Source organism: Kogia breviceps, chromosome 15 (assembly GCF_026419965.1).
Source record: "Kogia breviceps isolate mKogBre1 chromosome 15, mKogBre1 haplotype 1, whole genome shotgun sequence".
In the NCBI taxonomy this organism is placed as follows: domain Eukaryota; kingdom Metazoa; phylum Chordata; class Mammalia; order Artiodactyla; family Physeteridae; genus Kogia; species Kogia breviceps.
Genome location: NC_081324.1, coordinates 38,549,653 through 38,571,413, shown reverse-complemented (window position 1 = coordinate 38,571,413; position 21,761 = coordinate 38,549,653). Strand labels below are relative to the sequence as shown.

The following is a 21,761-nucleotide window of genomic DNA, read 5'->3' as shown; positions in this document are numbered from 1 at the left end:
TTCCACGTGTACTGTGTACTTGCTTGTTGCATGCATCTCCAGGAGGGAGGTTTTTCATCTGGACCTTTCTTTTAGAGCCCTCTGGGCTGGGAGGTGTGGACAGCTGAGAGGAAGCAGGAGGGAGACGTTAAAGAACATCCTTCTTTTGTTACAGCCTCATCCACCAGTTGAACTCCTGGTTTTGTTCTTAGCTATAGAAAGGAATCCTGATGAAGTCTTGGAGTTGTAGACAGTCACCAGAGATCAATCCATTGGTATATGTACATAGAGGAAGTGACCTGGTGGGATGTCCAGGGATTTTGAAAAGAGATTCATCAAAGTATCTAGACCATCATGTACGGATGTCAGGAATTTTATAATAGGAGCTTCATTGTATTAGTAATAGACTGACTCTGACGATATGTACTTTCCTTGGTGCAGTCAAGGCAGTATAACAGTTTGAGCTCTTGTCATTATTTGTCCGCCTTAATGTACATGGGTCTCAGCCTCTGGTTGGTGCTCTTAGGGCCAGCAGACCCCAAAGCCAGAATAGGCCACAATACAAAGCTTTATTTAGCAAGGACACATTTTTGTTGGAGGGTTGACCAATATAGACAAAAGTCCAGGGATTGGTCAGACTCTGTATAAATTCATCTGAGTTCAGAGTGACACCTACCTAGTTCTAAAGCAAATTTAAGTACCTGCCAACTCAGTAGTCTAACCCCCATGAATCTAGCAGGGTAACAGGGTATTAGGGAGAGGGGAGTATGAACTTAAAAGTAGGGACCAGGGTCTGGGGCTCAGACCAGAGAGATGTAAGTCAGAGTAGGGTACTCAGGACAGACTCTCACAGCAGCTGCAAGGAAGGCATTAAAATGGGTTTTAGGACAGGTGCAGTCGCCCTCTGCTATGTATTTTAGTACCTGTGTCATGGGTGCTGATCCACAGAAGCTGAGTGGGGTTACTGCATCGCAGAAGCATGCTCACAGACTGAATACCATTCTTATAGGATGGGAATCTGAATGGAGGAGCAGGCCTGCTTGGGATTCTCCAAACTAAGGGATAAGGTGGACAGAAACATGCAATTATCACACAGTGGTCTATGACACTGAACTGCTGGTCTGGAATGGTGGTTATGCTTTGTAACTCTGGAATTATACTGCTGTCATTCAAATTTTACCAACTAGTTCTGGTTATCTATTGCAGAGAATCATAAGGGAAAAACCCCATATTTTACTGGTTCTCTGGATTGGCTGGGCTCAGCTGGGTGGTTCTTGGTTGGGGTCTCTTTTGGGTTGTAGTCAGATGGTGGCTGGTACTGGAGTTAACTGAAGGCTCAATTGGGCTCTGTTTCCAAGGTAGAGCCTTTAATTACATGTCTGGGACCTTAGTGGGCATGGCTACAATAGCTGAGGACCTCCTAAGCATCTTTCTTTTCCTACATAGCATCTCCATGTGGCTATCTCGGGCTTCCTCACAGCATGTCAGTCTCAGGGTAGTTGGACTTGTTACATAGTGGCTGGCTTCTCCTAGAGGAAGTGTTTATAGAGGCCTGGGCAGACTGTGTAAGGCTTCTTATGATCTAGCTGCAGAAGTCACAAGCCACCACTTCTGCAAGACTCTTATTGGTCTTGTTAGTCACAGAACAAGCCCCGTTTCAAGAGGATGAGTCCACACAGTGGTGTGAATGCCAGTGGGTATGGTTCATTGTGGGGCCACTTCTGAGGACTAGTTATAACATATCTTATCAGTTGTGTGAATGTAGACAAGGTATAGAACACTCAGTACTTCCTCTGTGGATTGGGAAAGGAAATTATAATGCCTACTTCCCAGGGTTGCTTACATATTAACATACACATGTCAAGGGATTCTTACAGGGACCAGCACAACTAAGGGGTTCAAGCACTTTTGGAACTTATTATTCATTACTTATTACTCATGCTTTGGTCAAGCATTTGAATTTCTCCCTAATATTTTAGTATGTCTGTGTCTTGTCTTCCCAGCCAAGCTGTAAACTCCTTGAGGTCAAAGATCATCCTATACTTTTCTCTTTAAATTTCTTTTAGTTGCCCTCAATAAATGCCAACTGAGACAAACTGAGAAGGAAAGAGAGATAAGGGAGCTGGGGGCCATGCAAACAAGCTCGGCCATCTTTTATAATTTTCTCTGGGTTCAGCATAGTTCCCAAGCTCCCGAAGAGCTGACCTTTGCCTTTTCTGGAAAAAAACTAATAAGTTTTCTGAGATTGTAAAGGGGCATTATTAATCTAGTTAATAGATTGCACTGTTTTTATGAGGACTTTAGCCCATTAATTGTTTCCATGCAAATGGATGCCGTTAATTACAAATTAATCTTATCTTTTTGTTAAGGCAGGGCCATCAGGACCTCCACTCGGCAATACTTGTTGGCACTTGATATGAATCAATGCTTATACTTGAAAGTAATAAAACTGCATTTCTTTAAAGATGGTTAATAAATCAGATCTTCATTAGTGCAGACAGAGCAGACCCCCTACTTGTCTAGTTTAAAGAGGTTCTAATTCATTACTGTGATTCATGTGTCGCCCTGGGGGGATGGTGGCCAGTGGGGCAGGGCACATAGTAGGAAGTTAATAAATCCTGTATTTTTCAGTTTCTCCCACAGTGGGAGGCTGTCCACTAGTCTGTCTCCTCATCATAAAGCATCATTTAGATACTCCCCAGCCTTAGTACCACTTTTCACATGGTCATACAGGACCTTAAAGAGGAAGCATAACCTTCTAGCAAAGCCTGTTGCTTTTATGGTGCGTTTAAGCTGGGAGATCGTGTCCTCAGTTGAGAAACTAGGGATGGGGGACATCAGAAGCACTGTTGGGGTCAGAGCAATGGCTTGTTTAGCAGGTGCTTGTCACTGGTGGAGGCAGTTGGATGGGGACTGTCTGTCCTCCCTGTGTCATCTGCCGGCACATGTTGTACAAACAAATGGGTGATGTGAACCAACTTTTCCCCAGGACCCATTAGTGATCCATTTTCCAGTGATACCTCTAAACCATTTTTCAGCCCTTACTCTTCACTCTTCGCAGGCACATTTGTTTCCCTTTGCAGGAGAGCTGGTGCCTCCTCATCATATTTATTGCCAGCCTGGGACTGGGCTTCCACCCACCTCCCTCCAGCCACTGGGATCTCAAGAGCCAAGCCCTGGCTTCCTCTGCTTGAGGAATAAGTGCAGGCCATCAGAAGCAGGGGACTTGCCTGTCCCTCTCCATCTGACATACCAGCCCTTTGCAACAGGGAGTGGTCCAGATGCATGACCAAAATGTTAGGTGAGGTGTGCAAGAGTGGGTGGGAGAGAGGAAACATGGCTTCTGTTTTGGATATGGGGAGCCAGCAGCATGATGAAATGCTTGCCTCTGTTCCACCGAATTCATTTCTCTAAAGTTCCACTGTGCACAGAACCATTTGTTTCCACATTGTTTTTATTAAACAAGAAAGGCGAGCTTTATTACTGTGCAAATGAAAGCAGCCGGCAAAGACAGATACTTCCCAGATTCTTATTAATCTCCAAGAGTTATGGGGCCTCTGAAGTCCCACAGAAATTAACATACTCTACAGAATTCTCTTAGCAAGTCACCCGGAGTAGCTCCTCTCCCCTGTGGGCAGTGATCACTGTCCTGCTCAACCACCTCCAGGAGGGCTCTCTGTGCCTGTCCAGTACCCCTACCATCTCACTCTGTCCCATGACCCCATCCTCTCTTGGGTTGCATGTGTGCTAACCTCATGCTTCAATGCACAATCCTGGATTTATTTGTACACCAATTCTGGGCATTGTCTGGAAATGTGGGTTTAGGTGTCATTCACTTCACTTCCATATCCAATTAAATATGTACGGATTATTTACTATTGTAGTATGGGAAAGTCTTGACGTCTGTGAGATTATATCCCGAGGCTTTTGTGAATCTCAAACACATGAAAAACACAGTCATGTATAATTCCCTCTTTCTACAAATGCAGTAGCGATCAGTTATTAATTCTACCAATATTTACTCAGTACCATCCAGGAGCTGTCCACAGCACTCTGTACCCTCACACAGCCCTGGATGTGATGGGGAGGCTAGGGAGACATGGGAGAGTTTGAATGAAGGGATGACAGAATCTGTCTTATGATTTTCAAGAATACCAGCCACTGTGTTAAGAACAGACCATCAGGGATGAAGACTAAAAAGTAAGACAACTAGTTAGGAGGGTGTTGCAACAGCCCAAGGGCCATTAGTTAGACCAGGGTGGGCAGGTGGAGGAATTCAAGACATGTTATGAAGACAGAAGTGACACATATAGAAACTGCCATTGCTCCTTCAGATTTCTAAAGAGAGGTGTGGGGTGCACTTGGGAAGGATGGATGCTGGGCAGTCAGCTAGGCTCACCCACTAGGAGTACAGATGCCTCAGCTTTATTGGCCCCTGAAGGAATCCAGATCCCAGCAAAATGGTTAATTCTTGTCATATCATGGGATTTGGGGGTCTTTTGCAAGCAGTTAAAGATGGAGCATAGAATGTGTGAATGCCAAGTCTGTAGTACCTAAGATATGAATAGTATATTTTAATTTAAAGCATTTTCAAGCTGATTTTCCATTAAAGAAGTAAAGTAGCTCAAGTGTCACTTTATAGGTGAGAAAGCAAAGGCTCAGAGAATTTAGGTGACTTTCCCAAAGTCACAGGATAATTAGGTCCAGGGTTAAAGCCCAGGTTTCTTACAAGCCTGCATCTCCAAGCCTGGCTTTTCCCACAGTTACAGCATGTGACCTCCTTACTGCACACCCAGTGCTGCCCTGGGATGGAGGAGGTGGTGAGAAGGAAGAGCAATGCCAGGGGCGATCTGGTTCTTGTCCTAGAGGAGCTAATAGTTTCTTTGCAGATAATACTCATATATACACACAACTCTTAAGGAGAAGTGTGTTCTAGAATGGCCCTGCTTAAAGTTTAAAGCAACGTTTGATCAGGTACAAGGGTTGGGGTTCTTACTACAAATGCTCCAGCCATTAAGCTCATTCCCATGGAATGCTCATGGGGTGAGGGCTCCACGGCAAAGCATACAGGGCTTGGTTGTTTCTAAATAGTTGAGGGTCAATGTGTTTTGATAATTTCTATTCTCTCATGATGCCTCCTTCCCGCCTGAACCCTTTGGCTCCAGTGAACCCAGTGGCCCTGGGCCCTTTTCACAATAAACTCACTTCTGCCATCAGTGCCTTTGCTTACCCTGGTTCCCTTTGGAGGGAGGGCCTTGTCCTCCCACTCGTCTTTCCAGGAAGACACCAGCCCTACTGTCCTAACAAGTCATCCACTGCTAGGCACCAAGTAGTCTCCCAGAGGCACAGAGGAGAAAAGTGAGGAAAAGCTTGGAGGGGATGTTTGGGGGTAAGAAACACATGTGGAGAAGCTTGGGCCTGGAAGGGGGAAGGGATGTGAGAAGAAGAATGTCTTGTTTCTTAAACTCCTAGACTTGGGCATTTCTGTATACTCAAAAGAGGTTACAGCAGGGTGAAACCACAAAGCAATTTAGACCATGGAGGAATGACTTGTTCTCCTAAGAGAGAGAGAGAGAAACCAGTCCAAAGGGTTCTGTGGACTTCTCAGAGGGCCTCTGAGGGATTCCACTTGTAGGGATTGGAGAGGGTGCCAGGAGCAGCTGAGTGAGAAAGGATAAGTCTCAGCCCTTCCAGAGGCAGGGCATCCCATGAGCCAGGCCCTGCAGCCCCAGAGCAGAGGAGTGAGGCCTCTCAGAGCTCTTATTCTTTCTTTCTTCCCTTTTTAAAATTTTTTTTTGAATTTTTTTTTTTTTTTGGAGTATAATTGCTTTACAATGTCGTGTTGGGTTCTGCTGTAGAATAAAGTGAATCAACTCTATGTATACATATATCCCCTACCTCTTGAGCCTCTCTCTGCTCCCCCCATCCCACTCCTCTAGGTCATCACAGAGCACTGAGCTGAGCTCCCTGTGCTATACAGCAGCTTCCCGCTAGCTATCTATTTCACACATGGTAGTGTATATACGTCAGTGTACCCCAATGTTCATTGAAGCACTATTTACAATAACCAGGACATGGAAGCAACCTAGATGTCCATTGACAAATGAATGGATAAAGAAGATGTGGTACATATATATAATGGAATATTACTCAGCCATAAAAAGGAATGGGATTGGGTTATTTGTAGTGATGTGGATGAACCCAGAGTCTGTCATACAGAGTGAAATAAGTCAGAAAGAGAAAAACAAATATCGTATATTAATGCGTGTATATGGAATCTAGAAAAATGGTACTGATGAACCTATTTGCAGGGTAGGAAAAGAGATGCAGTTGTAGACAACAGACTTGTGGATACAGGAGGGGAAGGGGAGAGTGGGACGAATTATATCTTTGGGAATGGTTCACCTCTCTGGAGAGCACATCAGGCCCTGAGCTCTCTGAAGTGCAAATTGGAGTGGGAATCAAGGAGGCCAGGACCCTCTGTCCCTGTCCCTAGTGCTCTGAATGGAGGATGAGCCAAGGCTGAAGTTTCTAAGAGTTTCCACTTCCCTGTGCCTGGGGACCAGAGGGAAATGAGGTGTGTGTCCTGTGCAGCACTTTTGTCCTTTTCTTTGGCCTAAGGCATGGCTGTCCATCAATACATATATGACCCAGGACAAAGACTTGGAAGTCCCTTTCTTATGCCTTGTCACCTGTATTGGAATGAGATTGTCAGCTTTTACAAGTGGGGCATCGTGGAGGTGGAGAGGAGGGTCTGGGGTGAAGAGAGTTTCCCAGCACAGGGTCCTGTCGGTGACTGGGATGGGATACGTGATGTGTGCATGCGTGTGTGTGTATGTCTGAGACATGGTGTCTGTGGCGGCATCTAGGATTCCTATGGGGTCCTCCAAGCCATGGAAGATTCTAGAGATCACTGCAAGAAGGGAGACCTCAGAGACCAGGTTCTCTCTGTCTACATTGAGCACATGCCCAAGCTCTCTGAGCCTTGGGCTATGTCTGGTCCCTGGGACAGGTGAGTGGCCAGGAATGACTATCTGACAGTGACATTTACATATGCAGCCTGCCATTTTCCTCCTCAGGGATTCAGTTCTTTTTCTGTTTATTTTTATTTATTGTTACAGTCCTCTATGTGCATTTAGATCCGTGAATGCAGGTGACCTGGCTGCCATACTGGCACTTCCTCTTTCTTGTGCCTGTTATTTCCCAGAGCCCCCCTTTCTCTCTTCCTTTTCCTGTCTTCACCCTAGGACATCATGTCCCTGACTCAGCAGATGGGTCTTGTGCGAAGGACTCCCCTCTGCCTCAGGTACACTCTATTCCCCAGGGGTAAGAGAACGTGTACATGCCGGTTCCATCCGTTGAGCAGGAAGGAGATGGCACATGGGGAAAGGTTAGAGTGATTGGGACCCAGGCTTCCTGAGAGAGCCTGAAGGGAGGTATAGGTTCAGAGAGCACATAGGAGCCCTATCCTAGAGGCCTGACCAACCTCTGTACAAACAGGACTGCCAGAGAGAGAGGGACAGAGAGAAGGAGAGGGAGAGGGAGAAGGAGATAGAGATAAGGAGAGAGGTGGAGATAAAGATGGAGGTAACCATATTGATGAGGAGAAGGCAGATGGAGGGAGAGGGGGAAAAAGGAGGAAAAGAAGAAGAAAATGAAGAGGAAGGAGGAGCAGGAGAGGGTGAGGAAGGGGAAGAGGAAGAAGAAGAGGAAGAGGAGAAGAAGAGAAAAGAGAGGGAAGAGGGAATCTGGAAAATGCATTGAGCCTAGAATCAGAACTTGTGGCTTGAAATCCAAATTCCATATTTACTAATCTTATGAATGAAACAAATTACTTCTCTCTCTCTGCTTGAATTTCTTCCCCGTGACATGAAGAATCATATCATGTCTTGCTAATCCAACAGATCAGTTGTGAAAATCAAATGAGGTAATTTGTGTAGATGCATTTTGTAGTATGAAATGTCCTCTAATATAAATAAACACATAAGTATGTATGTACCCCACCCCCGGCCGATTTGCCTGTCATGTCATTATAATTGTAGCACTACATCCTCTACAGGTGCCACACTGATTTCTCTTGCACCTTTGCCTTTGCCAATTCCCACATCTGGGATCCTCTTGCCATTTCTAACTGTTGCCTTACATGTTAATTGGAAGCACTTCTCAAGCATCTCTAAACTCCTCTGGGCTTTGGGAAGCATTTCTTGACTGCCCAACCACCTCTGATACCTGCTTTCTCTGAATTGCGAGCCTGTAATGGGACAAAATGACTCAGGAAGGACTCCTTCCTCAGCCCCACCTTGTTCCTGCATCTGGTTATCAGCTGGAATTGTGAGTTGTTTTACATGTGAGCACAGATGGGATGGTGTTATTGAAATGTTTAGGAACTATCATATTTTTACACAATGCCCTGTGGTATCCTGGGGTGAGAGATTACGTGTGGAAAGAAAACAAAGACAGAGCGTGTTCTTGTTGGGCTAAGATGAAGAGGCTGTGAGTTTCTAATAAAGGATGGCAGACAAAATGTCGGGTGGTTCTTCCCACCTCCATCCTGGGCTCTGATGGGGAGTGGACCTACTGTGCAGGCTGTTGCCCTCCCTCTAGAGAGAAACAGTGGCAGATTGGAAGCCCAAAGCCGCCTTAGCAAGTTAGGCTATTTTGAGAGGTGTTTCTTGACTGTTTATTTATTTATTTATTTATTTATGTTTGTGTTGGGTCTTCTGTGCGAGGGCTTTCTCTAGTTGTGGCAAGCGGGGGCCACTCTTCATCGCGGTGCGCGGGCCTCTCACTATCGCGGCCTCTCTTGTTGCAGAGCACAGGCTCCAGATGTGCAGGCTCAGTATTTGTGGCTCACAGGCTTTGTTGTTCTGCGGCATGTGGGATCTTCCCAGACCAGGGCTCGAACCCGTGTCCCCTGCATTGGCAGGCGGATTCTCAACCACTGTGCCACCAGGGAAGTCCTCGTGACTGTTTAATAGTCAAGCTCGAAGAACTTTTATAAGGGAGCACCTTTCAACCCATTTTCCACATGGCTGGGTCTATAGGCCATAGCAGGAAGCCTCAGGCTTCGGGACAGAGAAGTGTGGGAGGGAAATGTGTGGTGAAGTCAAGTTTCCTCTGGAGATCATGACACCCTGATATATGTGGACTTTGCTTCCATGGCTGCCCTACTGCATTCAGGCAAGGAGGGAGTCATACAGGAAGGAAGGAAAGAGCTCAGCACATGTGGAGTGTAGCTATGCAGGGTCAGGAGCTGCGCCCTCTGATCTGACCCTCAAGCACACCCTAGAATCTTCTCTAGTTAGTGTCTCTCTCTCAGTCTTGTACTCCCAACCAGATTATCACAACCTCAAGGGCAGAGACTCTATGAAATACTCTCTGTAGTCTGTAGCACTAGCATACTGCAGGGATTCTTCTAACCACCACTGAATTGACAGGCACACAGTAAGAACCATAACCAAAACATAAGACACAGGTTCAAGCCAGGTACTGTTCTGAGTATGTTCCACACATCACTCCATCCAATCCCTGTAAGAGCCTTATCTGGTAAATACAATGACTGGCCCTATTATACAAATGTAAATATCACGGCAAAGGGAGATGGAGTAACTTGACTAAGGTCACAAATCTAAAGAATCATAACGCTGAGTTTGAACCCAGGGAGGCTGGTTCCAGCATCCAAGCTCCTAACTACTGAGCTGAACTATGCTTTCATGCTCTGTGTGTGTGTGTGTGTGTGTGTGTGTGTGTGTGCTGTGTGTGTGTATGCATGTGCGCAGGGCAGAGGTACTATATCACTATAGGAGGAGAAGTTAGAAATGACTGGAAGAATGGAAGCTCAATAAGGCAGAAATCCTGGTGGGCTTCGAGAGAAAAAAACTCTTTTTCAAAGGGTACATCCCTCCAACACTTATGCAGTTCCCACGTATAGGAATATTCCTAAAATAGACCATTTCTTCATGTGCTATGTTTGTATCAGTCTCCTCCCCATCTCATTTTATAACTTTAGGTAATCTTTACTCCTATTAGTTGTCTGTGTTTTGAATTCTCTCAGGAAGTTCTTTCTAAGATGGCTCCTATTTTTGGCCGCCAAAAGCCCCTGGGCAAGCAGGCTGTGATGCTGGGGCAGCAGGAAGGGAGCCTGAGTAACATGGCTGCTCTCAAGGCACTGTTAGCCTCCTTTCCATGAGAATTAATTACGTGTCCTCAAATTGTGCTGTGAGGAATGTGGGGGCAGACCCTCTTCTGCTTACACATTCCCTGGTTCCCAGCACAGGTCCTAGTTGATCCCCGTTGTTTATTAATTATAGACCCACAATGAAAAGAAATGGCCTCAGCCTGGAGCCCTCTGCAAGTTTGGTTTGGTTCATGGGCAAGTCTGAGGTTTGCTCAGACTTAGTGAACTCCAAAGTGAAATTCTTAGCATAAGCTTTTTGTGGAATTTTCTTTATGGAGGATGATGCCATTTCCAGAGGACAAATGTTCTTTTGGCCTATTACATTTGTTATCAGACATCCTTTCACTTGAAACACTGAGAGGAGATGTGTTTTCTCAGCTGTAGGGATGTTGTCTTAGGGGAGAAATTCCATGCAATAGAAGTTCAGCAAACCGCAGTGATATGATTTAGAAGCAATTCACTAGGTCAGAGACACTTTTAAATCAGAAATGTGGCAAGGGGAGAGGAGAGAAATCTGGAACAGTTAGTTATTTTGTCTACAAATCAAGAGCAGTAAACGTTCTCACCTTTAACTTCTATTGAAACAATGACCATAAACAATATGCAATGCTAAAAACTAATTAAACAGCCATCCTAAATCAACAAAAAAGGGTAAATTGAATTTTAAGTAACATTTGCTCCTGTGAAATGTGCGTGGGGGCGATGGGATGGGAAATGTTCTTCTCTTTGCTGGGATTGTCCTGATGCTGATACTTCTGTGAGTCACACTTATTAATTAGTGAGTTGATCAGCCTGTCCCTATTACCTCAGCTGTCTTTGTTTTTCATGAACACTCCTGTCAGTGCCCCCCACCCCGCCCCACCATCACTGTTATCATCATCATCACCAGGCCTTCCTTCAAGCCATTTGTCCAACTAAAACGTTCCCTCTCTTTTTTTTTTCTTCTTATCTAAATATGACTCATCATTACCGTGCTCTCAGTTCTTTCATTCAATCTACCCAATAGCACTCCAACATTCCTGCTTCTTCATGGACACCCCAGTGATTGTCTGGACCACTTACTGGCCGCTTGTTACATCCATCTTCATGAAAGCTATTTACTCAGTTCTTATCATTCTTGTGTTTCATAGTCTCCCTGCACCCCATGATAATCAGGAAGGGCTAGGTTGTACAGGAACAAAAAATTCCCAAATGTCAGTGGCTCAACACTAGAAAGTTTTCTTGTTTTGTTCAAGGATCCAAACTTAGTGGGTCTCCTCTAGCTAGTAACTGTATCTTGGGGTACAAGGCCACTTTAGTCACTGCCCAGAGGTAGCTGATGTTTTTCACGGACTCATCCTGGATGTGGCCAATATCATTCTTGTTCAAATTTCATTGGCCAATTAGTCACACAACTGCCCATCTTCAAGGCAGTTGAAAAGTACAGTTTTCCAGGTGTCTGGGAGGGGAGGAGAACTGGGTATTGGGGAACACATCCCTAGCTATATAATAACTTTGTAAGAGTAGCTTGGATATCTTATATTTCTTAGTATCTCCCATCATGTTTTAGGTAAAATAGGCTCTCAATAAATGTTTGTTGACTAAATGACCTCATCAATTACCCTTTATGAAGCATTAATTTGTGACAAGAATTATGCTAGGAACAAGCAGAGTGGAATAAGACTCATAATTAAGGTCTGACACATGGTAGAGCATTTATTCATTCCTTCATTCATTCAACAAATGCCTACTTAGTGCCTATATATTCCAGCCACTGTTCTAAGCATTTGTGAACAATGTATGGATCATTGTCCTTGCAGAGCTTTCACTGTAGTGAAGAAAACAGCCAAAAAACAATAAGTATAACAAATAAGGAAACTAAGTAGTATGATTGAATGTGATGTGTAGTGGAAATAAGAGAGGGAAAAGTAGATAAAGGGAAAGGACATAGAGACTGAGAGGGTTGGGGTGAAGGTAATTTTAATTAGAGTGGTCAAGGCAGGCTTCATTGAAATGATTTTGGAAAAGAAGTAGGTGAGCACGTATTTGGAGGAAGAGCAACTAGGAAGAGGGAACAGCCTATTATGCTAAAGCCTTAGGCTCTGGCATGTTGGAGGAATAGCACGGAGTTCAGTGTGGCTGGAGTGAGATTGCGTGAGCAGCTGGAGATGAGTTTAGAGGGATGATGGGGGCCACATCATGAGGGCTTGTAGGCCATTGTAAGGCTTTGGCTTTTCCTCTGAGTCAAATGAGAAGTGCCATTGAAGGGTTGTGATGATTAGTAATACATACTTGCATGTGTGGCTGTGTAAGTATATTTTGATCCAAAGAGGAAAATTTCATTTTATGTCTCATTTACATATGAAGTTACATTTCTTGGCCCTTATAATACCTTATATTTATTTACCTTTTCAGGGTACTTTTTCATGAGTTATATCACAAAATAATAATTATAAAGGTAAGAGGGTCTGGTACTATTCTCATCTCCCCTCCCATTTATGTCACCTTTATGGGTGACCTAGTTGGAAATTTTGCCAAGAGTCCTTGTGGCCCAGCTACTCAAGGGATGAGGCTTTTAGGGACAGACTTCTCCCTTACCAGCCTCCCAATACTCATTTCATAAGGTCTTAGAGAAAGAAACTTCATCAACAAAGTCAAATGGGTGGTGAGATGAGTTCCACATAATCCCCATTCTCATAGAATCTGAGCATCTCTTAATAAAACTCACAGTTGTTGTGGGGAAGGGATATGGGGCTCTAGTCTCTCCAGCCCGCTGAACCACCACCTGCTCCTGGCAGGGGCTGCACTGCTAATCCCCGGAGCATCATTGCTTATTTCCCAGCCTGATTTCCCTTCCAGGAAGAAAATAATCACTGGTCTGTAATTTTCATCAGAGTCTCTCCCCAGTTCTATCAGGTCCTCTGTGGTCACTGCCTACATCATGCTACCAGTGACCCCAGCATGACGACCTCTCTCCCCTGGAATTCCTAGGGGGGTTTTCTTTTTAACTGACTGATACCCACTTGCTCATGTTTCATTGTCTCAGGCCTGGTGAAGGTAGAGCTGCTTCCCATCCTCAGGCCAGGCTTCAGTTTATTTTTAGTTATTTATTCCATTGCTGCATGGTAGTGATTGCTGGATATGAGGCTAAGACTGAAAAAGAAGGTTTCATGATCATCCCTAAATTTGGACACAGAGTCATGAAATTCCACGTCAGGCTAGCACTGCTCCTACTCTGCCCGGATGAGCACTGCTTGGTTTTCCTAGTGTGTCTCCAACAACTATTAAGCGAACACTTAATCAATGATAGTTGTTACCTCCTGTCAATCAGGTGTCCAGCCCTTTCAGAGAATATTAACTCTTTGATGAATATGTGGTCCACATTCCCTCATCTGACTCTTGGTCTTTGCTAATTGTTATGATTACACTCTACCTTTTTCTGCCCTTTACTGTCCTGCCCGCTGCCCTGGATGCTGAGCCCTGCACACTGCCTCCCCCAAGCTCCCTTGCAGCCTCTGTCTGTCTTCCTGTTGAGTTCAGCGATGGGACACAAGCAGGATGCTGGAGGTATCAAGGAGAGTGTGGTCAGGGTGTTTCTGTCCTGCTCTCTTATACTTGGGAAAACAGTTCTGGCTGTAGCTGTTTCTCTACAACTGCAGCTCCTGCCACGTGGGCCCTCTTCCAGTACAATAGCTCTCCCTAGGTTCTGGTAATGTCAATTCCTCCCTCCCCTGGTCCCTCAGGCCCCTTCTATTTGAATCTTTGGATGTCTTGACATCTACTGTTGGCTTCCTGAAACCTGCCCCTAGTCCCATCATCAAATTCTTTCAAAACCCCAGCTTGGGTACCTTCCATTTCCTGATGGCCCTCAGTAATACACTGAGTTTGTCTTCAGAGAGAACACAAACACTTCTCTCTGAAGGTAGGGACAGGATTTGGCTGTAGGTACTGGGGCTCCCTGTTGTCTCCTCTCCCAGAGTTTCTATCCTCACACTTTTCTTCTGGACAGTTTGGTTAGGTAACTTCAACCATGTTCACCCTCAGGGTTGGGAGTAAACTGAAAGTCATCTACCACTGCAGGCAAACTGCCCGGGACAGGAGCAGGGGTGGGGGATGTTGTAATGAGAAGGTGTGTTCATTGCCTCTGGGGAGTCCACAGGCCAGCTGGGGATATAAGAAATCACATACCATTGAAATAACACTAATCATGATCGTGAAAAAATGGTCGTTATTATTTATCGAGCACTTAATATGTGTCAGGCCTTGGAGCATGAGAAATCTCATTAAGGAGGAATGATTTGACCTGTACCTTGAAGGAAAGAAATTAGGATATGTGGAGAAAGAGAAAAAGGGGAATGAGGACACAGTGGAGTGCTACATCCAGAAGTAATGACTCCCCAACTTAATAGACTCGGGAAGAGCCTGTCCATGCCACGTGATTCTCCCTAAGACCCTGGGCTCAGTGGGCTGCCCTGTGCTGCGATCTAGGGCATGGCTGTAGAGATGAGCTTTCCTAGGGCACAGCTGCCTGCACTAAAGGCTCTTCACAACCTTTCAATAACTCATTCTTGGATTCCCTGTGAGAATGTGGGCTGTGAACTCCTGCTTTGCCTTCTTCCTTGCTTCATGATGGTCGGATGGGGACATGTACTCTGGGGGCCACATTCAGGAATGTAATCCATCTATCCAGCCACCCATTTCTTTACTATTTACTTACTCACTCAGATCAAAACACCTATCTACATTATTCTTATCCCATCTAACTATATCTACACAAAACCTTCCTGCAAATTCTCAGCTGTGGACCCAGCCATACACCTAGACTCAAGCTGAGGGGCGCAGCTGGAGAAAACCCCACCACAACCAGGCCAGTGGTGGAGCCACAGCTCACTTGGTCCTCAGGATTTCCCAGCAACCGCTTTGTGGGTCTATGATATCCTCTTATCCCTAAAGATTGTCATTTCAGACCTTCATCACTCTCACTTCTACCTCACTTAACTCAAATATCCTTACTGCCTTTTCTACTCCTCCTTAACAGCCTCTTCAAGGCCTTGTTGCCTCATAAGCTCAGTGTGAGAATAATTCATCTCTCTTACTTGACATCACCTTTTGCTGTGAGGATTGTCACCTCTCTCATCACTTTTCTTTTGCCTAAGTCCCTGCCATCTCCCCATACCAATTCATGGACCTAAGTTTGAATTTTCCAATGGCCTCCAGGTGGCTGAACCTGAAGGACATTTTTGGTTCTTATCTTGCTTTCTGCAACATATGGCATTAATGTCCTTCTTCCTGTAGGATCTTGGTAGATATTTTCCTCTTGTGATTTCCAGGATTCCACTTCCTCTGTATTCTCCTCCTCTCTCTCTATCTACTCTCTACATGTCTTTCACTCTCTGTTCTTCCTCTCCTCCTTTCCTAACTCAGCTCCTAAACTCACACTCATTGTCTTTCTCCATCTCCATCTAGAAGCATGAACTCTAGACCCAGTTGATGTGGGTTTTAACATTTGAATCTTGGATCCACCACTTCCAAATTGAGCAACTTTTCATATCCTACTGTGCCTCCACACTGGAATAGAGCCTAGCGCATAGTTAGCACTTCATAAACATCCATCATTATCCACCCAGTTGTCCAAGCACAAACCTAGAAGTCATTCCTGACTTCTCCTTCTCCATCCCTTCATCTTGTCCATCATCAAGGAAGGATCATGATCTTCTGAGCTTCTTGGAGTTGCCCATTTTTTTGTTTCCTTCAGAGCTGACCCAGTTCAGGGACTCAGGTAGAGTTTGATTCTTAACTGTTCTATTTGTTTCCAGCTTTACCTGCCTGATCCAATTTTTACTTTGCAACCAAAGTAATCTTTCTAATAAATAATTATGGCCTCATCCATGATTAAAATCCTATTAGGATTGCTACTGCTTTCAAGATGGAGTCCAAATGCCTTGGCATGCAGTAGAAGGCCCTCATAGATTTGCTTCTTGCTTCTTTCAAGTCATATTTCCTGCCTCCTGCAAGTTTCCCAATATCCATTCCATGACCTAACCACCTAATTTCCTAAAGATGTTCATTAAACATGGTTCCAGACCTGATGGATGAGACTTACTGGCATTGAGTCCCAGGAATCTGTGTATTTGACAAGTGTCTTCCATCTCATATATGTCCGAGCATTACAAAAATTGGAAACCATTGCTTTAGAAAATATAGCAAAAGTATGCACAGTCCTTACCCTTAACAAGAGGTCAAAATGAAACTAATCAATGGCTAGATTATTTAGTCCTGGCTATAAATGCCATAGGAAGGAGGTTATAGAAAGGTGCTATGACTTTCTGCCTCTTTGCCTACATTTTGCCCATTGTTTCCTCATTCTATCACTCATGATGCTTATTTTTTCCTAGCTTTTGGAGAGGAATGTGCTCTTGTGAAATGTGGGAAGAAAGAATTACTCCATCCACTCTCCATGGACACTCAGATCTTCCCTCCTCATCATGCCTGAAACAAGACCCATGTCCTCATAAAATGAACAAGTATTATTTAAATCCTGGGTTTCTTTTGCACGCATCTCAACTGGATCAGGCTGTGAGCTTTGTGGAAGGAAACAGGAACCGCACCTGAAGTCTGAGGAGAAAATGAGATGAAACAATTATTAGCTTTGGAGTCAGAACTCCTAAGATGGAACTTAAGCGAATCCCTTGGACAAGTCATAGATCCTTGGGGCATCACATCTGGCAACTTTAAAATGGGTTGGAAAAGGTGATTATCAAATTAGTATCATTAGGTACCTTCTTGATGGGATCAATACAAGAATCTAACAGGATAAGAACTGTGAAAACACCTATAAATCTTAACATGCCATGATGCAAAAATGTATTAAGAAGGCTTGAAAACAACATTTGACCCTCGGATTGTTAGTATACTTGGTATTTTTCTTCCAAATGTGAGGTGGATCTGGGGTGTGGGTGGCAGCGAAGGTCAGGGGGTTAGGTGTCTGAGGAGGGATTACAAAGGGCCTATCTTTTTAAGTGAATGTTAAGAGTAAGAGGAGCCTATTCTATGAACCATTTTCATTATGTTCCTTCTTCATAAAAGGACCATGTCCTTGCCTGCATTTTGTTCTTCCTTTTGGAGCAAATTGAGCTCTGTGAATCTTAGAATTAATCTTCTTGGAACACCACATTTAACATGTTAATACTTGCTGAAAAGTCTCCAGTGGAGATGTTTCCCACCTTTGTTCCCATCCACCTCTCAAACTTAAGCTCCCACTGGTTCCTAAAATCCATCTCCATTATAGCCCAACTGGTTTGGTCACTCTCGCAACTCGGAGCATTGCCTATTGTGTTTAAGACAGGCTGACATATGGTAGGAAATGTCCAGTACAAGTTTCTTTGGAGGTGAAGTATATTACTTTGCTAGGCTCAAAGAATTCCTTTTGAGAGAATTCTCAGTACCACTTAGGAGGGTTGAGTCCAAAATGGTCAAGTTAGGTAGCAACTGGGAGGCAATCAGAGCTCTGCTCCCAGTCGACAAAATCCATACAATGCCAGCCAGTTTTTACTGCTTATCTTTGGTAATCCTCTGTTCTCTCTCTCCTCTCCTTCCTCCTCTCTTCTGGTCCCACGCACCCAGGAAAGCCAGGTTTTATTCTAGCAAACTTGGATAACAATAGATATGATTGTCAGCCTCCCTGGGGCTGTCCAGATTTTTATGAAATTAGACATATTTGTCTTGATGTTTAGGAGTGAGCATGAAATTCAAATCTCTGTGTTGGCATTCCACGGGCTGGCCCTTTATTTTTCCATGACATGACTTCATTGTGGTTTTGACAACACTGTATAGAAGCTGTGCTTACCATTGAAAATTAAAGCCACTGAAAGCGTTGACAACAGCAAAATTGTGAATGCTTCCCAGCTCCTGAAGTGATTGCTATTCCAGTTTGTCTAGAAGTGCTTATTGTGTTTGTAATGCCGTCAGTTCCACTTAAAGACGACTTGAAGTCGATGCCATACAGGTAAGTACCAAAGAAATCTCCATCTTCCTTCCTCTCTCCACTTCTCCATCACCTCCCACACAATTTTTCCACCTAGGGCCTATTTGCATTTGGTTATAGAGCTCCTGATTCCCTCAACTTCAGAGCCGGTTGATTGCATTTCTCTTTCAAGTTCCTAGGTTAACCAGACTTTCATTTTTCCTTTTGTTCATTTGCCTTTTCTTCTTCTTCTTTTCCTTCCATGTGGGTATCAGGGAAATTGAGTTTTAGTGACTTACTGTACAAATCCCCTGAGCATCTGACTCATCTCCTCTTGTGTGTAAAGCACATCTTAGGTGGGGGATGAGGAGGATTTGGTATCTGAGGAAGGATTTTAAAAGAAACTCTCCTTTGAAACTAACGCTAAGTGTAAGGAGAGACTATTAACTGTGACTTTAGTTTGGGTCTTTATAATGTTGAAAATAGTAAAAAGAAAACTTAAAAATAACTATTTGTTACTGGTCAGCTTTGCTGTTGTTGTTGGTGGTGGCCTTGAAGCAGATGAACTAGCAGAGAATTTTGACAGCCTCCTTTCTAGGTTGGATGCTTGGTTTGGTCTTTGAAGGAGATTTCCTCCCCTGTCACATGTTGACACAGGATGATTTTGTCAGAAAAAATTCTTTGTACAAGCCTTTCATCCTCAAGCAAGCTGATACTCTTGGAATGTAAAACTAAGATGCAAATAAGAGAACTGAGAGGACAGTCTGGGGTACTGAAAGCAGTGATCCTGGAGGGACCCTGTGGCAGATGGAGGGCAATATCTGTAGGAAGGGTCTGGCGTGAGAGAACAACTGTATGGATGCCCACATCGGCGGTTTTGGGGAGCCAGTGAGGGGGCAACTACCAGGCTTCAACCTCCTGCTTTCCTCAACACACTCCTTGTTGTAATCCACTTTCCCACTTTTCCAGACCCTGCTGGATAAAAAGAGGATTCTGATGATGGATGATGAGCATTCCTTTCCTTTTCCAAACAACCTCCTTGGATTTTGGAAAATAAGAACCCCATTGCCAGAGCGAGCCTGCTATGCGGGCAATTTGAATTGTGAGGGACCAGGATACAAACATCTGTACCCTGTACTCTTCCTGGACATGTCATAACTCCTGAGAGCTGGCACCGTCCCTCATGGTCCCTGACTTTTCAGAAGGACCATGTCATTAAGGGGAGCCTGGTACTCAGATACCTTCCCAGGAGGCCCTGGTACTTGGAAATACTGTGGTCATTACTTTTCAGCAGCCCTTTGAAGCCTTAGCAAGTTGTTGGTGTCAAAAAGATTCAGTTGAATTAAGGAAAACAGCTGGATTTTGTAATTTTAAAAATATATTTAAACTAGAGGATTTTGTTGTTGTTGTTGTTTGGCGTTTATTAGCTTTCCCAGCCAACCCACACCCTGACTTATTGTTTATCTCCTTAAATGACCCACAGATTTTGGTCTCGTTTGCTATATGTGCCATCCTTCTGTGACCATCCACAGGGCAGGTGTTGTGGTCTCTTGGAATGTGGATTGGAGTGGATTGGAAGCTTGGGGTGGGCCCTCATGATTATTTTCTGACTTTTTACTATCAAATTCTTTCTTTGGTGCCTAACTTCTCTTACTTTGGGGGTCATGTTTTTATTTTAAAAAGTTGGACTTTTGTCCAGAACTTTGAAACATTGGCATTGTTCCATGGCATTTTGAATATGAATGATTTAGACATCATCAACATGCGACTTTATTTTTGTTTTCTGACATTGTTTTAAACTTCCTTAGGGACAGTAATTTTCCCAATGCTCAATGAGAACTGTGGCAGTTCTCATGGCTTTTCTGCTCATTTTTAGATGCTATTGTTGTAGGCCATAAACACAGGCTGGAGCCAATAAATAGTATACATAGTCTCATGTGGTGATCAAAACTCTGAACCAAACTTGGAATTGCCTATACTTCCCTTCTCTGATTTGAACTGCTTCGGGCTGGAAGCCTGGGTGGGACACGAGGCACAGTTCTTTGGCTGTCTGCTGTTCCCTGGTTCCTTACTCATATCCTCCCTGACTTGGCCACGAGGCCCTGTAATGAATCTCATGAGGTTGGAGGCGTGGGGGGGAGTGGTGAGTGGATCAGACAGTATTGGCTTGGCTGGGGATATCATGGTCTCTGGTATTGGCCAATGGACAGAACTGATTCTTCCTCTTGAGGGCACTTTCTTGTGATCTTCAGAGGTTCCCTGCTGGGTCCCTTTGTTCTGAAGTTTCCCTGACCTGTGTGTGTCCACATACAGTTGGACACTGTGACATCTTCTTTTGCCATGGACATCCAGTGGTACACCTTGAATCTCTTTCTACTGAGGACCCTGTTTGGCGTTTATTAGCTTTCCCAGCCAACCCAACTGCCCTCTAGGCAGTTCCATTGGCTAGGATGCAAAAAGGCCCTAGGTAGCCTCTCTCCACCTGGCCCACATCTGGTCCATGAAAAGCACTCATGCATATCTTGCTCTCTTCTCAGAGAGAAGGCCAATCGTGGAGAAGCAGCCCTCACCACTGGAGTCGTTCGTTGGTCAATTCTGCCCTCACCGAGCAGATTTCTAGGTGGGTGTCAAACTCCTGCCTCTAGTCCCCTTAATCTTCTCAGGTGTGAGTCAGGTGGCAGCCCTCTGTGTTTTTTAAGTGCAGAAATAGTTTCAAATTCCTGCATGTGGCCCTGTTGGAGAACCCTCTGTTAGGTCTGGGGAGAGAACATAGCCTTTTCCACTCTAAATCCTTGACTGAGCTGAGGGGTGCAAAAGTTGCAAAACCATGTTCGATTTCTTTTCCTTTGTAAATTCTGCATAAAGGGGTAGGGTTGAAAAATGAAACAGGAAGTGTCCTGTTCTATCTTGTTGCACATCCTTGCCCCTCCAAGGTCCTTACAGTCTAGATGAGGGGCCAAAACAAAATGAGAAAAAGGTTAAAAAGCAAGAAAAGAGACGTTACAATCAAGTAGCCTGAAGTCTCAATTGCACGGTACAGATGATTAGCATTGTGGTTCAGGTTAGGGTTTGGGTGGGTGGAGGAAATGGGGACACAGGGTAGAGTCATAACTGTGTGTTTTTTCAGAGCATTCAATTTTAGCCTTATTGGAATCTTACTGCTTTTCTACTTGAAATTCAAGATCTAAGCACTCTGAGGTGATGAGCCAAACTTCAAGGGTTCTCCTGGCTGGGAATGACTGGCTGAGAAAATGCATCCAGGTCCAGGCAGCTCCTGCAGAGAAGCACTGAAAATGATGAAATACACACTTATATTAAGCATCATATGCATGGAAACCTTGTTCTTTTAACCTACATGTGTTTTTGACCAATTCTATAAACCTCCTGAGAAACTCGGCACATGGGAGAAGGGATAAACTTGGGTCAACAACAGTAGCTTTGCAGAAACATTTAGACACCCAATTCCTTCAATACATATAGACACAATGTACCATATTACTTAATATGGTGCACAGCGCACCATATTACAAGACTCTATTCCAGGCATTGTGAGATACAATCAAGTCTCTCAGGTAGCTATGAGATGGGAGTCACATAACCCCCCTGCCCTCACACCGCCAACTAGACTTACTACTGGGGACGGTGTAATGACACATTTGAGTG

The 21,761-nt window shown here is 44.4% G+C and overlaps 1 long non-coding RNA gene across 1 annotated transcript in view; it reads left to right on the top strand.

Moving 5' to 3' along the window:
* The window catches only part of LOC136792741 (uncharacterized), a 154,103-nt gene extending 133,385 nt beyond the window's left edge, over positions 1–20,718 (top strand). The window contains exon 3 of the long non-coding RNA XR_010837032.1: positions 20,636–20,718. This is a non-coding gene — a long non-coding RNA (uncharacterized lncRNA). The remainder of the gene's footprint in view (positions 1–20,635) is intronic.
* The last annotated feature ends 1,043 nt before the right edge of the window (positions 20,719–21,761 follow it).